This window comes from Typopeltis vanoorti, chromosome 11 (assembly GCF_054136105.1).
Source record: "Typopeltis vanoorti isolate ZY-2024b chromosome 11, IOZ_Tvanoo_1.0, whole genome shotgun sequence".
Lineage (NCBI taxonomy): Eukaryota > Metazoa > Arthropoda > Arachnida > Uropygi > Thelyphonidae > Typopeltis > Typopeltis vanoorti.
Window position 1 is genome coordinate 6,790,224 of NC_143559.1, and position 12,691 is coordinate 6,802,914.

The 12,691-nt window shown below is 35.7% G+C and overlaps 1 protein-coding gene across 10 annotated transcripts in view; it reads left to right on the top strand.

Annotated features, from left to right (window-relative positions):
• LOC150101284 (uncharacterized) overlaps window positions 1-12,691 on the top strand; it is a 285,858-nt gene that overhangs the window by 7,358 nt on the left and 265,809 nt on the right. The window lies entirely within an intron of this gene.

Below are 12,691 nucleotides of genomic sequence, written 5' to 3' on the forward strand. Positions count from 1 at the left end.
TTTCATGAGAAGAATGCAAATACATTTATTGAGTTGTTGTGGGACAACTTCCTAAAGCAGGATGTGACAAAATGAACTTGAGGTCAAAGTGTTAGATTTGATTATTGTGTCAGAGGGTGTTTCAGTTAAAGATGTAACTAAATTTATGAATGTTTCATTCAGAAAAGGTTGCATGCTGAACTACAAAGCAGGAAATTATGACCAACTGAGGTCATAATACTGAGTTCAGTGGCATGGGATGGGATTGATGGATGGGAAGAATACTGACAATTCATGGGAAGCATTGAAACAATACTTAAATGATGCAATATCAGAGTGCATCTTGAGAGTTTGAAGAATAAATAGGGTAGGAGTCGAATGTTTGTGTAATCTTATTGAGCAAGAGATTCATAAGAAAAGGATGATGTAGAAGGAATAGTGTGCATAAGGATGATGTACAGAATGAAAATTATAAGCAGCAGGCTAGAATAGTCACAACGGTTATACGGAAAGCAAAGTCTGAGTATGAAAAGAAACTGGCTCCGTATGCTAAAGAGAACCCATAAGAATTCTATCAATATGCTGCAGTAAAAGAAAGAATGAATATAAGAATAACTCTTCTAAATGCAGATGGCATGAGAGTTACAGATGCAGAAGAGGTTCATCTAATGAGTGCCCATTTTGTTAAAAGCTATAAACCTGGCGTACCCAACATTGAGCTCACTGCTTCCTCTTAGCTGGAGGAAGAAATTCAGGTGTATGAGGACGAGGTATTAGACCTTTGTGTGTCCGTGTGTAGAGGCTTAAGTGCTGTGAGGAGTATACATCATAGACATCATATTGGAGGCTTAATGGATTGTGTACAGCACTCAGAAAGGATTAAAACAGAATTTAACACTTCCTATATATTTCATCTCAGTAAATGAGACATCTTCAGGGATTACAAAAAAACTAATGTAACATCAAAAACAAATAATACACAATACTAAGCCCAACCACGTGGGTGACACTAAAGCCCTATCTAGGTGGAGCGCCCTCTAAGGGCAGTTGTAGGTGGCCTGGAATGTAAAGTGGGACCTCTGGCGATAAGCGTTTCCCAAATCTTAGGAAGCTTAATGCAACCATATTTGTTGAGATTTGGTTGATTCCTGAGAGCTGCTGCTGATTCTAAGAATAGTCTCTCTTTTTTGAATTTGCTGTGGTGGAGCATGGTGTTTTTTTTCCATGAGATCCTGTGGGTTGTATCCAAGACATGGTCAGCCAAGCCGCTGACTGACCATAGTTAGGTTTGCGGATGTATGACATGTTCCTCCAGGTGGATAGTGGCTGATCTGCCTGTCTGTCCAAAGTACGCCAGTTTACACGAACAGGGTACTTTATAGACTCCAGGCACTGAGAGAGGAGGGAGCTGATCTTTTGTAGAGCGGATAAGGGTAGCAAATTTGCGGTGGGGTTTAAATGCTGTGTGCAGGTTGTACTTTTTTAAAATCTTGGCTATTTTTTCGGATGTGCCACTGATGTGTCACCCACGTGGTTGGGCTTAGTATTGTGTGTTATTTGTTTTTGATGTTACATTAGTTTTTTTGTAATCCCTGAAGATGTCTCATTTACTGAGATGAAATATATAAGAAGTATTAAATTATGTTTTCATCCTTTCTGAGTGCTGTATACAATCCATTAAGCCTCCAGTATTAGTCCTGTTGCACAGATTGAATAAGAATTCAACAATAGGGACTGATGGGATATCAGCATGTATGCTAAAAGTGTTCAGGTGAACTGTCTATTCCTTTGACCAGGCTGTTTAATATGAGTCTCAGAACAGGAAAGATTTCACAGGAATGGAAAGAACGTATGGTAATTCCATTGCATAAGGGTGGTGCAAAGACCAATGTTTCCAACTATTGACCAATTGGTATCTCAGGAGTGGTGGTGAATATTTTTGGGAAAAATGGTTATGGCTTGCATTCAGAAATGGGTTGAGAGTGAATCCCTACTTTGCAATGAGCAACCCATGTTGCTCATTGCAAAGTAGGGATTCACTCTCATTTTGAATATAGAATGTGGGCAATTTTAGCAACTTGCTCACATTCTATAACAATGTTACCATTGAACTATACAAGGGGAATGGATATACCATGATACATTTGGAAGTTTTTAAGGCTTTTGACAGAATACAGTATGGTAGACTTACATAAATTGGAGAATATGGGGGTGGAGATGGGCTGGCCATATTGCCAGATGCAATATGGCCAGCAACTTGCTCACATTCTATAACAATGTTACCATTGAACTATACAAGGGGAATGGATATACCATGATACATTTGGAAGTTTTTAAGGCTTTTGACAGAATACAGTATGGTAGATTTACATAAATTGGAGAATATGGGGGTGGAGATGGGCTGGCCATATTGCCAGATGCAGTGACTGGAGGTGGACTAGAAAAACAACAAAGAGCAAGACAGAAAGGAAGATCGAGAAGAAGGTGGAGGGATGAACTGGAACAAATTGCAGGAGTGAGATGGATGGGAGTGGTAGTACCTTCATCCAGCAGTGGACAGAACCAAAAGGTTGAAGAAGAGGATGACTGACTGATAGATATCAAAAAGTGGTATATGGGGATGTTAGTCTGCAAGTTTTAAGGTAACCAGTGGTGTACCATAAGGAACAGTGCTTGGTCCACTGTTATTCAATCTGTACATAAATGATATTGGGAAGGATTTGACAGGTGACATACAACTATTTGCTTATGATGCAAAGATAGGTAGGGTAATCAGGAATGCTGCTGATATGTAGTACTTTCAGAATGATTTGAATAGGCTGGAATTGTGGGCATGGGAAAATGGATGTCAGTTCAATGAATTTTATTTAGTTCAATTTATGCTTGAAGAACAGTTTCTTCTACATGAATGCGCAGGTCTTATCTCCTGGTTTCCGTTCTGATATATTGGAGAGAGTGCAAAGGAGAGTGTTAAAAATGATATCAGAATTATGAAATACTATTATGAAAACAGATTGAGAATTTGTAGACCGCACAGACACTAGCCAATAAGAAAAAGATGGGTGATATGATTGAGACTTACAAACTTCTGAAAGGGTCATACAGGATTTTAATTGATGAAATTTTTCAATTTATTGAGTGTGGGGAAAGGACAAGAGGGCATCCTTGGAAGCTGAGAATGAATACTGCTAAGAAAGGGATGAGGGCTAGATTTTTCTCTCATAGGTGGTGCGTGATTGGAATGGATTGCCATTGGATCTTGTGAATGCAAGCAGTGTGAATGGCTGGCGCGTGCAGTATGTGGCCTCCCTCTGTTAGTCTGACTCCCTGCAGGTCTCGCTTAATAATATGGATTTGAACACTGTTGTTTACTGCTAACTTGTTGTTTTGGTTTTTTCTCTTGTACCATATAATTTTATTAATCTGGCTCTCCATTATACCAGACTTACTTATCCTGTTCTATTACCATATTTAATTTACCATCTTCATTTAAAATTTTGCTTAAATAGTTAAAATGCATAATCTGTTTTACTGGTCCACTATAAGTTGATATTTTATTGCCTGTTTTCATAGTTTAGCTTCTTATTGTTGATTTTCATACCAAATTTGCCTAAAAACTCCTGAAGATGTGTAATAGATTTATTTAAGAGGAACGTGTCATCCAATTTTTTCCTTGAAATTCACACAATAACACAAGAATGGATGAATAAATTTATTAAAAAGCCATATATTTCGATTTGAAAACTACAGATCATCTGCAGTGGCAGGTAATAGAATACAAAGTAGAACTAGAACAGTGAACAGATTTAAACATCTGCATGGTGTTATACATAGAACAACACAGTGTGAAAACCAAGGAAACATAGTATTATTAATTATTACCTAACTGTATTATTAATTTAATTTTTTTAATTATGTGTGATAAAAATAAGACTTTCCTATATTTTTGAAAGTGAGTGGCAGTTCCAAGTTCAGATGGTGGAGTAAGACTTCATTGCCTTCTCTAAATAAATGTTTCAATTTATTGTGACACTGATGAAGTAGGTATGTTTCAGACCATAAGATATTGTAGTCAGTAGCTATTCTATGATATGCAATGCCAGATTTCTCAAGTTTCTCATTGATTGTTTAGGACTGGTCTTTTTTTGTATTTTCTTCTTCACTGAACATCCTTCTTCAAGTGTCATCCCCTAGAAGGAGGTTGGCAACCATGTCACAGAACCTTTTCTTTCTTTTGCTGCTCTGGAACATTTATGGTACTTCAAGCCAGTCCAGTCCTTAATGTCTTCAAACCACATTCTCCTGGGTCTACTTCTCCCTCTTTTCCCATCCAATTTTCCTTCTAATATTAATTTCTGAATGCCTTCTTGTCTAGTTAGATGTCCAGAATAAGGTTTTGCTCTTTAATTATTTTCATTAATGTTCATTTTATTTTTGCTTTCTTTAAAACATCTTTGTTTTTCATTTTCTCTGTCCATGGTATTTTCGACATTCTTCTGATGGTTCACATTTCCAAAGCTTCTAATTTTTTCTCTGCTTCTTTATTTAGAGTCCAAGTTTCACTGTTGTAGAGAAGACTTGACCTGATATAGCATTTTATTAATCTTTTTTTGTGTCTATATTAATGTCTCTGGATGTTAGAACATTTTTCATATCAGTAAAGGTTTTTTTTTTTTTATTTATTTTTATTTCTTTAAGGGAATTTCCTCTGTCTGTAAACATTTGTCCCAAATATATAAAAGACTGAATCTGTTCAATTTTCTTTTGGTTAACAGTTATGTTCAGTTTCTTATTTATTGGTTCTTTTGATATAATCATGCACTTTGTTTTCTTTAGGTTAATTAGTCCCATGTCTAAGCTTCTGTTGTAAATTTCTGTGATTAAGTTTTGAAGATCATCTTCAGATTCAGCTATAAGAACTGTGTCATCTGCATACCTAAAGTTGTTGCAGTTCCTACCTCCGACTTTTACACCCTTCAGTTCTGAAATATTTTTAAAAACTTGCTCACTATATATTGTACAGTAAGGGTGATAAGACACATCCTTGCCTTACTCCTTTTTTTGATTTCAAAGTTGCCAGAATATGCATTTTTATATCTTATTGAGGCCATTTGATTCCAGTATATATTTGTAATTATACGTAGATCTTTTCCTTTTAACCCATTATTCTGTAGGTATGTATTAATTTATTGTGATCTATTGAATCAAATGCTTTGGTGTAATCAATAAAACAAACATATATGCTTTTCTGGTTGTCAAGGCTTCTTTCACATAATGTTTTCAAATTGAAGATTCCTTCTCTTGTACCTTTGTCTTTTTGAAAACCTGATTGTCTTCTATTTCTACCGATAAAGTGCCTTTTATTCTTTCTAGGATTATTCTCAGTAGTAATTTTGTAACATGGCTTGTTAAACTTATTAGTCTATATTCTGAACATTCAAAAGTTCTTGGAATTTTGGGAATAGTGACAAAGATTGATTTCCTTAGATCATCAGGGAAGTATCCTGTATCATAGATGTTATTAAAAATAACCTTTAGGTCATTAAGTGTGTTTTCATTCACTTTCTTTAACAATTCAATAGGGATCTGTTCAGGGCCTGGTGTTTTACCTGTTTTCATTTGACTTAGAGCGTATTCTATTTCTTCATATGTAATTGGTTCAACATCCATATTTTGTATATTTCGTGCATCTTGCTGTCAGAGTCAAACAGTTCTTTTCCATATTCTTTCCATCTCTTTATGATATCTTGTGTCTCTAGTAGCATTTTTCCATTTTGATCTTTTATACAAGAATTATGGTTGAAATTTTCTTTTTATTTGTCAGGGCTTGGATTGACTTATGCATTTCTTTACTATTGTGTTTCTTGTCTAATTCCTCTATTTCTTTACATTTTTCATTTAGCCACTTGTCTTTAGCCTTCCTGCATTCATTTTTTATAATTTTACTGAGTATTCTATACTGTTGTGTACTTTTCTTTTTTCGTCTTTCATTCATAAGTTCTAGTATTGATTCGGTCATCCAGGGTGTTTTCTTATTGTATTTAATTTTTGGAATAACCTCGTTAGCTGTCTTATATATTGCACTTCTAAAATTTGACCACCTGTTTTCAATTTCCTCTTTGTTACAAAGTATATTGTCTTCTTCTGTTTTATATCCTACATGATCTAATTTCTTCCTAATTTCTGAGTTAAACACCATTATGTTGTCAGGTATATTCAGAGCTGTGAAGTCAAGTCTTTCAGTATGATTGTTTTTAGAAATGTTTTTAAGTTTAATTTTTAAAGTAGACACAACAGGGTTATGATCTGAACCTATATCAGCACCTGGGTATGTTTTTATGTTGGTTATATTATTTTTGTATCTATTATTTATCATTATGAAATCTATTTGGTTTCTTATAGAGTTATCTGGGTTTGTCCAAGTATATAGTCTACGCTTTGGATGCTGAAAGAAAGTATTCATTATGCGCAAGTTGTTTTGAATGCAGAATTGTATCAGTCTCTCACCTCTTTCATTTCTGTCACCTAGTCCAAATTTTCTAACAACTGGATTTTCTTCCCTTTCTCCAACCTTTGCATTCAAGTCACCCATCACTATGAGTATCTCATTTGATTTTACATATTCTATAGATTTTTTGTAAGTTGTTATAAAAATCTTCTATTTGTTCATCATTGTGAGTCATCGTAGGGGCATAAACCTGGATAATTCTGATGTTAAAAGACTTTGCAGCTAATTTAATAAGCATTATTCTTTCATTTATGGACCACAGCCCCATTACACATTTAAAGATGTCTTTCTTAATCATGAAACCCACTCCATATTCATGCTTCTCTTCACCAGAATATACAAATGTAAAGCCATCTTTTTTTTTTTTTTTTTAGTTTTCATGTGTTAGGCCATCCTGTTTCACTAATTCCCATCACATCAACTTTAAGTTTAAGTCTTTTTATTTCCTGTATAAGGTTGTCAAAATTCCCTAGTTTATATAATGTTCTCACATTCCAAGTTCCAGTTTTCAAGATTGTTTCTTGTTTTCAGACGAGGAATATCAGATGCCTACCTTCCTTTCAGATTTAAGTTGACATCATTATGGAGTGCACTTGCAGCACTTGTTTTACTCACAGTTTCAGTGTCTTCTTCCCTGTAACTATTTACAGCTTGGGACTTTGCAGAGGTTCCAACTTCCAAAGCATAGCTTGTAAAATATTTCCGTTTCTCCATGGTCGACTACAGGATAGAGGATAGTAACATGGTGAGGCCCCCGATCTCTTCCACGTCTGCAATCGCCAGCGAACTTGGCTCACTCTGTCAGCCGTTGATCTGTATTCAGAATCTTCCGTCTGCCAGTTGCTTCACATTGCCGTTGATATATGAATTCTTCTGCTAATGATGAAACCGCAGATGTCATTGCAGTCCTAACATCTCCCACGCTGGCCACATAATGTTTTGGGAGATGCACTTTATAGCTTTCTGCCAGCTCTTTGCTTAATACTGGGGGTTCCACGTGGAGGCATGATACTAAGATGGTATGGCTCTCCGGACTTCACTGAAATATTGGTACTGCCATCTATATCAGTTCCATCAGGGTTTTTGACTGTGTTGTAGGTTGCCAGCCCACCATGGAAATCCATCCTAGGCTTAACTGTGCTCAACATGCTACAAGCATGACTGATGGCTAGTCTGCCAAGATCCAGGTAGGAGAACACAGCTAATCCCGTCTCCCCTACTGAACATCCAGTTTGGCCAAAATAAGAGGTGATAGTCGCTTGGAATTTGGTAGATGCCAGGAAGAGCCAGAGGGGAGCATTTATCTTTAGATGATGGGAACTATGATAGCTTGTTGAATTGAATAATGTTTTCACTAGATTATATTTATTAAGAATTCTAGAGATTGGTTCTGAGATCCCAGAAATGTATGGAATATGGATTCTACATACTGTTTCCTTATTGTTTGAACTAGGGTTATAGCCATCAAAAATAATTCATGTAGTCCACTCTGAAAAGCTATTGAGGTTCATATATTGTTTGATGGTAAAAGTTTTTGCTGTAGTTGTTGCAGTGTAGACTATAGGGTGTGAGCATGATGTAATAGATATCATGTAAAGAACTAAATTTAATATTTCATATTTGCATGCCAGTTTACCCACCTGTTCATTGATATGAATGAAATATATCAACCATTTTTGTTTTGTATATGTATTTCAGTTGTATCTGAATGTTATTTCAATTTCAATGGACTCCTTGAAACCATGTTTTGATTTATATAAGCTGTAATTCATACCACCTTCTTTAATAATGTGAATATATAAATCATCCATCCATCTATCAGTCAATTACTGTGTAGGCCAGATAATGGTTATAAAATCCAGAATCTTTGTTGGTTAATGACCAAACATGGAACTTTTTCAAACTGCTTCAGGCAGCAGTCAGCAGGGTGATTGACACTGGACAATAATCTTCATCTACCACCTAAAGACATTCACAAATATTCATTCTCACTGTGGGCATTGAACCACAACCTTTTGGTCAGGGTACAGAGATACTGACCACATGCTTAAGTTTGTTGCCGATAATAAACAGTTGAAACATTGCAAGACTTGCCTTACACCTAACAATAGACCATCATCCTATATATTCAATTCCAGCTGCTTATTTGTAACTAATATTAGTATATTGCTCTACACGGGTTCCCTTGACTCATATAGATATATTGTTTTAAACAGATTTTTTTCCTTAGCATATTTATATACTTTCTTGAGATGCACAGCATTTAGATTTTTATTATATTCCCAACATTTCCCAACTCTTTGTAAGATAAAATTCTGGTCTTGGCAACCTCAATTAGAAGAACAAGATGTTTATCTAGTTTCCTTTTATCAGTTTTTCTTAGTCGTTAAGTTAGATTTCATAAATCCTGGAACACTCATTAGGGAAATTGTTTAATTCTCAAAATCTTCTTTTATATATTGGTGAAATGAGAGTTTACTTCCAGTTATCTGGGATTCGGTCTTCCTATCAAACCTTCTAAGTTATGGAGTGTAGTCTGTGTGAAACTATCATCATATTTTGGATTAAATATCATGTTTTTTGGCTATCTTAACTTGACTGTTTCATGTTTCAGAAATAACTGTTAGAGGAAAAATTGGTAACATTTCAGGTTTCATCAGTGGCGTAGCTAGGGGGGGGGGGCGGAGGGGACGGTCCGCCCTGGGCAGCACTTTGAACCTTTTTGAACTTTTGCAGTTAATTCTAAAATACAGTCTCGAGAACTCATTTCCAATTATTGTAATACTGCGAATTTTCCTCACAATTGCTGTAAGTGTTGCTAGTTGTGAGAGGAGTTTTTCTAAATAAAATTGATTAATAAGAATTACCTACATTACTATGAAATAGACTTTGCCAATGTCATTGATTTTGCTAACAGAAAAGCAAGAAAAATAACATAAGCATAGTGTTTTAATTTATTTCCCTATATGTCGTTTTAACTTTTTGTAATATTTTTGGTGTGTATTGAGAGGGGTGGCAAACGCAGGGACCGCCCCAGGAGGCAACAGCTCTACTACGCCACTGGATTTCATATGGCTTTTTTCTTTCGATATATATATACTTTGAAAAAAAAAAAACATGCTTCCCAGGTGCAATAATCAAGGCTGTTAGTACAGCTGTTATTATACAGAGGGGAGAAGTGAAAGAATAAATTGTGTTGGTTGGCATGAATGATTTGAAAGGTGAGAAATATCCATTGAGAGAAGATTTTAGTGCCGCCATAGTGCAATTGAAAGAACGACGGTATGCTGCACCCTTTGATTGGAAAAGGGCCTAAGTTCGATTCTCGTCATGGTGGGAAAAATCTTTTATATGTTTTCTTTTTTTTTCAATTGAAGGCGAGTTAGCTGATCTCATATGTGGGTAGCAGGTTTTTTTCCCTCTTGGAAACTCAAGTTTTTCATCCCACATACAGACAAATCTGCCTTCAGGACATGCAATTTATAGACAAAAAATACTAGTGTTGGTGGCAGTGGGCAGTAGATGGAGACAGATGAAAGTGGAGAGTTGTAGGATAGTTTCTCTCCCTTGATGAGTCTCTGGACTCCTTGGAGGTGTCATGAAATAATAATAATAATAATATGAGAGAGTTGCCAATAGGAGTGAGAAAATAAAGATTGAGTCTGTTGCCTCAGTATGACAGGACTGAATTGAGGAGGCCCAGGATTGCTAATGAATCAATGAGAAATTGTGCAGGAGGAATGGTGTGCAGTTTATAGATGTATGGAGAGGATTTGATGGATGAAAGGACTTGTATATGCCTGATGAATGGTTTGTATTTCCATTTGAATGGTTTTGGAGTTAGATGTCTGGAGAGAGTTGTTTATTGAGTTGTTAGAAGAGCAAAATCGGGGAAACAAGAGTATTGGGGTGGGGATGCAATCAAGCATGGGTTCATCTACTCCTTAGACAAATGAGTTTATGCATGGAAATGATTATGCAGTTTCATATGTTTTAAATCTGAATGGGTTGGTAATGACATTATGCAAGGGTAACTGTGGATCCAATGAGACAATGTTGAAATGCATGTATGTGAATGCCAGAAGTATTGAAGTTTTTGGCATTGTCATCTCGACTTGGCCAAAAATTATAGGCATTAGTTAGAAATGGTTGACAGAAAATGTAAAGGGTATTGTATTTTCAGGGAGGATAGAGGGAATAGGGCAGTAGGTGGGATATTGCTGATAACTGAAGAACTTCAGCAAAATTAGAAGTTAGATGTTATTAGTAATGAATACACCATCATTACTAATAACAATAACATGAAGCTTTCTTGTTTTATTTATGTTCTCCCCATGAGTCAACATTCCAACAGTTTTCTTTTGGGACCTGATGTTAGTAATGACTAGATGTCATCATTGTAAATCTAGCAAGTACTTGCCATTATTATTAGGTTTTGTTTTTTCTCCAACTTTTCTCTAGTTTCTGTTATTCATTTCCTATTCTGCTGGTCAGATCTTTGACTGGAACCAGCTTTGCCATTTTTTTCATATCAGCTGCCTTCACTAATGAGTTGAAAAATTCCTCTAATTCACTGTTAGAATCTTACATATATATAGACGCTAATAAATCTTATTGCTGTTGTCTAAGTCTTGCTTCTAAGACATTACTGATTTTCTATAGGTTTTGCACCTTTTTGTATGTACATTTGATATAAAAAAAAATAAGCCAATTTGATAGTTGTCCATCACCCCTCTTTTCTTTAATTCTTTTTGCCTGAAAAAAAAAAAATGATGTAATAATTATTATTTAGTTAGCTTTATTTTCATACATTAATTCTTGACATAATCTCTCTCTCTCTTTCTGGTATATTTTCTCTTCTGCTTGAAAAGTTTTTCAAAGCTGTCATTATAATTTTTTTTTTTAGTTTATGTTTTGAACTTTTCTCATGCCCTGTGCTTTGATCTGTTCAATTTCAAAATGGATACATTTGAGATGTTTTTCATGTGACTTCCATCTACTGTAGTGTAATTAGTACTGTGGGTAGTGGGTAGGCTAAGGTATTTTTGTATGTATATATTTTCATAATCCAGAGACCAAAATGGAACATTTTCAAGCCACTCTTCAGTAAGTAGGGCAGTGATCCTCACACACTAGGCAACAAAATTCATCTCGAAATGTGTCTTCAATTTAGAAAATAATGAAGTCTGATGGGACTATGTCCATTCCATAGGAAGGATTATAGCAGCTTCAGATCAAATTTCATTAAACTGTATTCACTTTATTGTAACACAGTTCTGTAATGATTTGATTGACTCAGCTTTGAAAAGCTTTTTCCTAATCCAATGTCAGTTTCAGTGATTGTGATCTTTGTCGGCTTTCACCGATTAACTGCTCATTTTCTGTTTATGGAAATCATTATTTGCAGTTTTTGGCTGCTTGCTTCATGAATGGTTATTAACATCTACTGTGCCATCACTGCTTCTTGTTCTTCATGTCTAGTGATGTATAGTACTGACGTTGCCGGCCTGGTTGGCCAAGTGGTTAGTGTACCTGCTCTTCAACCAACAGTTGTGATGGGCATGGATGTTTGTGATTGTCTTTAGGTGGGAGATGAATTTCATTGCTTGGTGTGAGGCCACTGCCCTACTTATTGGAGGTCTGAAGTGGCAAACAAGGAATAAGTTCCATGTTTGCCACTTCATATCAAATAATGGTCTTCAGCCATTATTTGATCTGAAGAGTTTGCCACTTCAGATCAAACCCTGCTCTAGAGATCATGTGATCTCCAGAGCAGGGTTTCTGGACTATGTAAAATTGAATAAAAATGACAAAAAAATTAAAAAAAAAAAAAAAATCCTTAGCCCACCCATCCTACAAATGTACTATATGTTTACTGATAACCTTTTGTGGATGGGAACCACATATATGAATAAATAAATCTACAGTCGCTTTATCATAAAAACCTTGCAATTGCCAGTGAATTTGTCATTTCTTCCTCACATAAGGCAATGTCACCATCCTTTTTGAGGCCTCTTGTTATATTGTTTGTGATCAGCCATTGGAATGGAATAATAATGTATATTATTTCACCCCGATGGCCTTTTGCACCTTGGTTAGCATATCTGCTCATTAGCTGAGTTATTTGTTCAACTCTTAGCATAGACATGGATGTTGTGAATGTCTTTAGGTGCGATATGAATTCTGTTGCCCAGTGTGCACCAC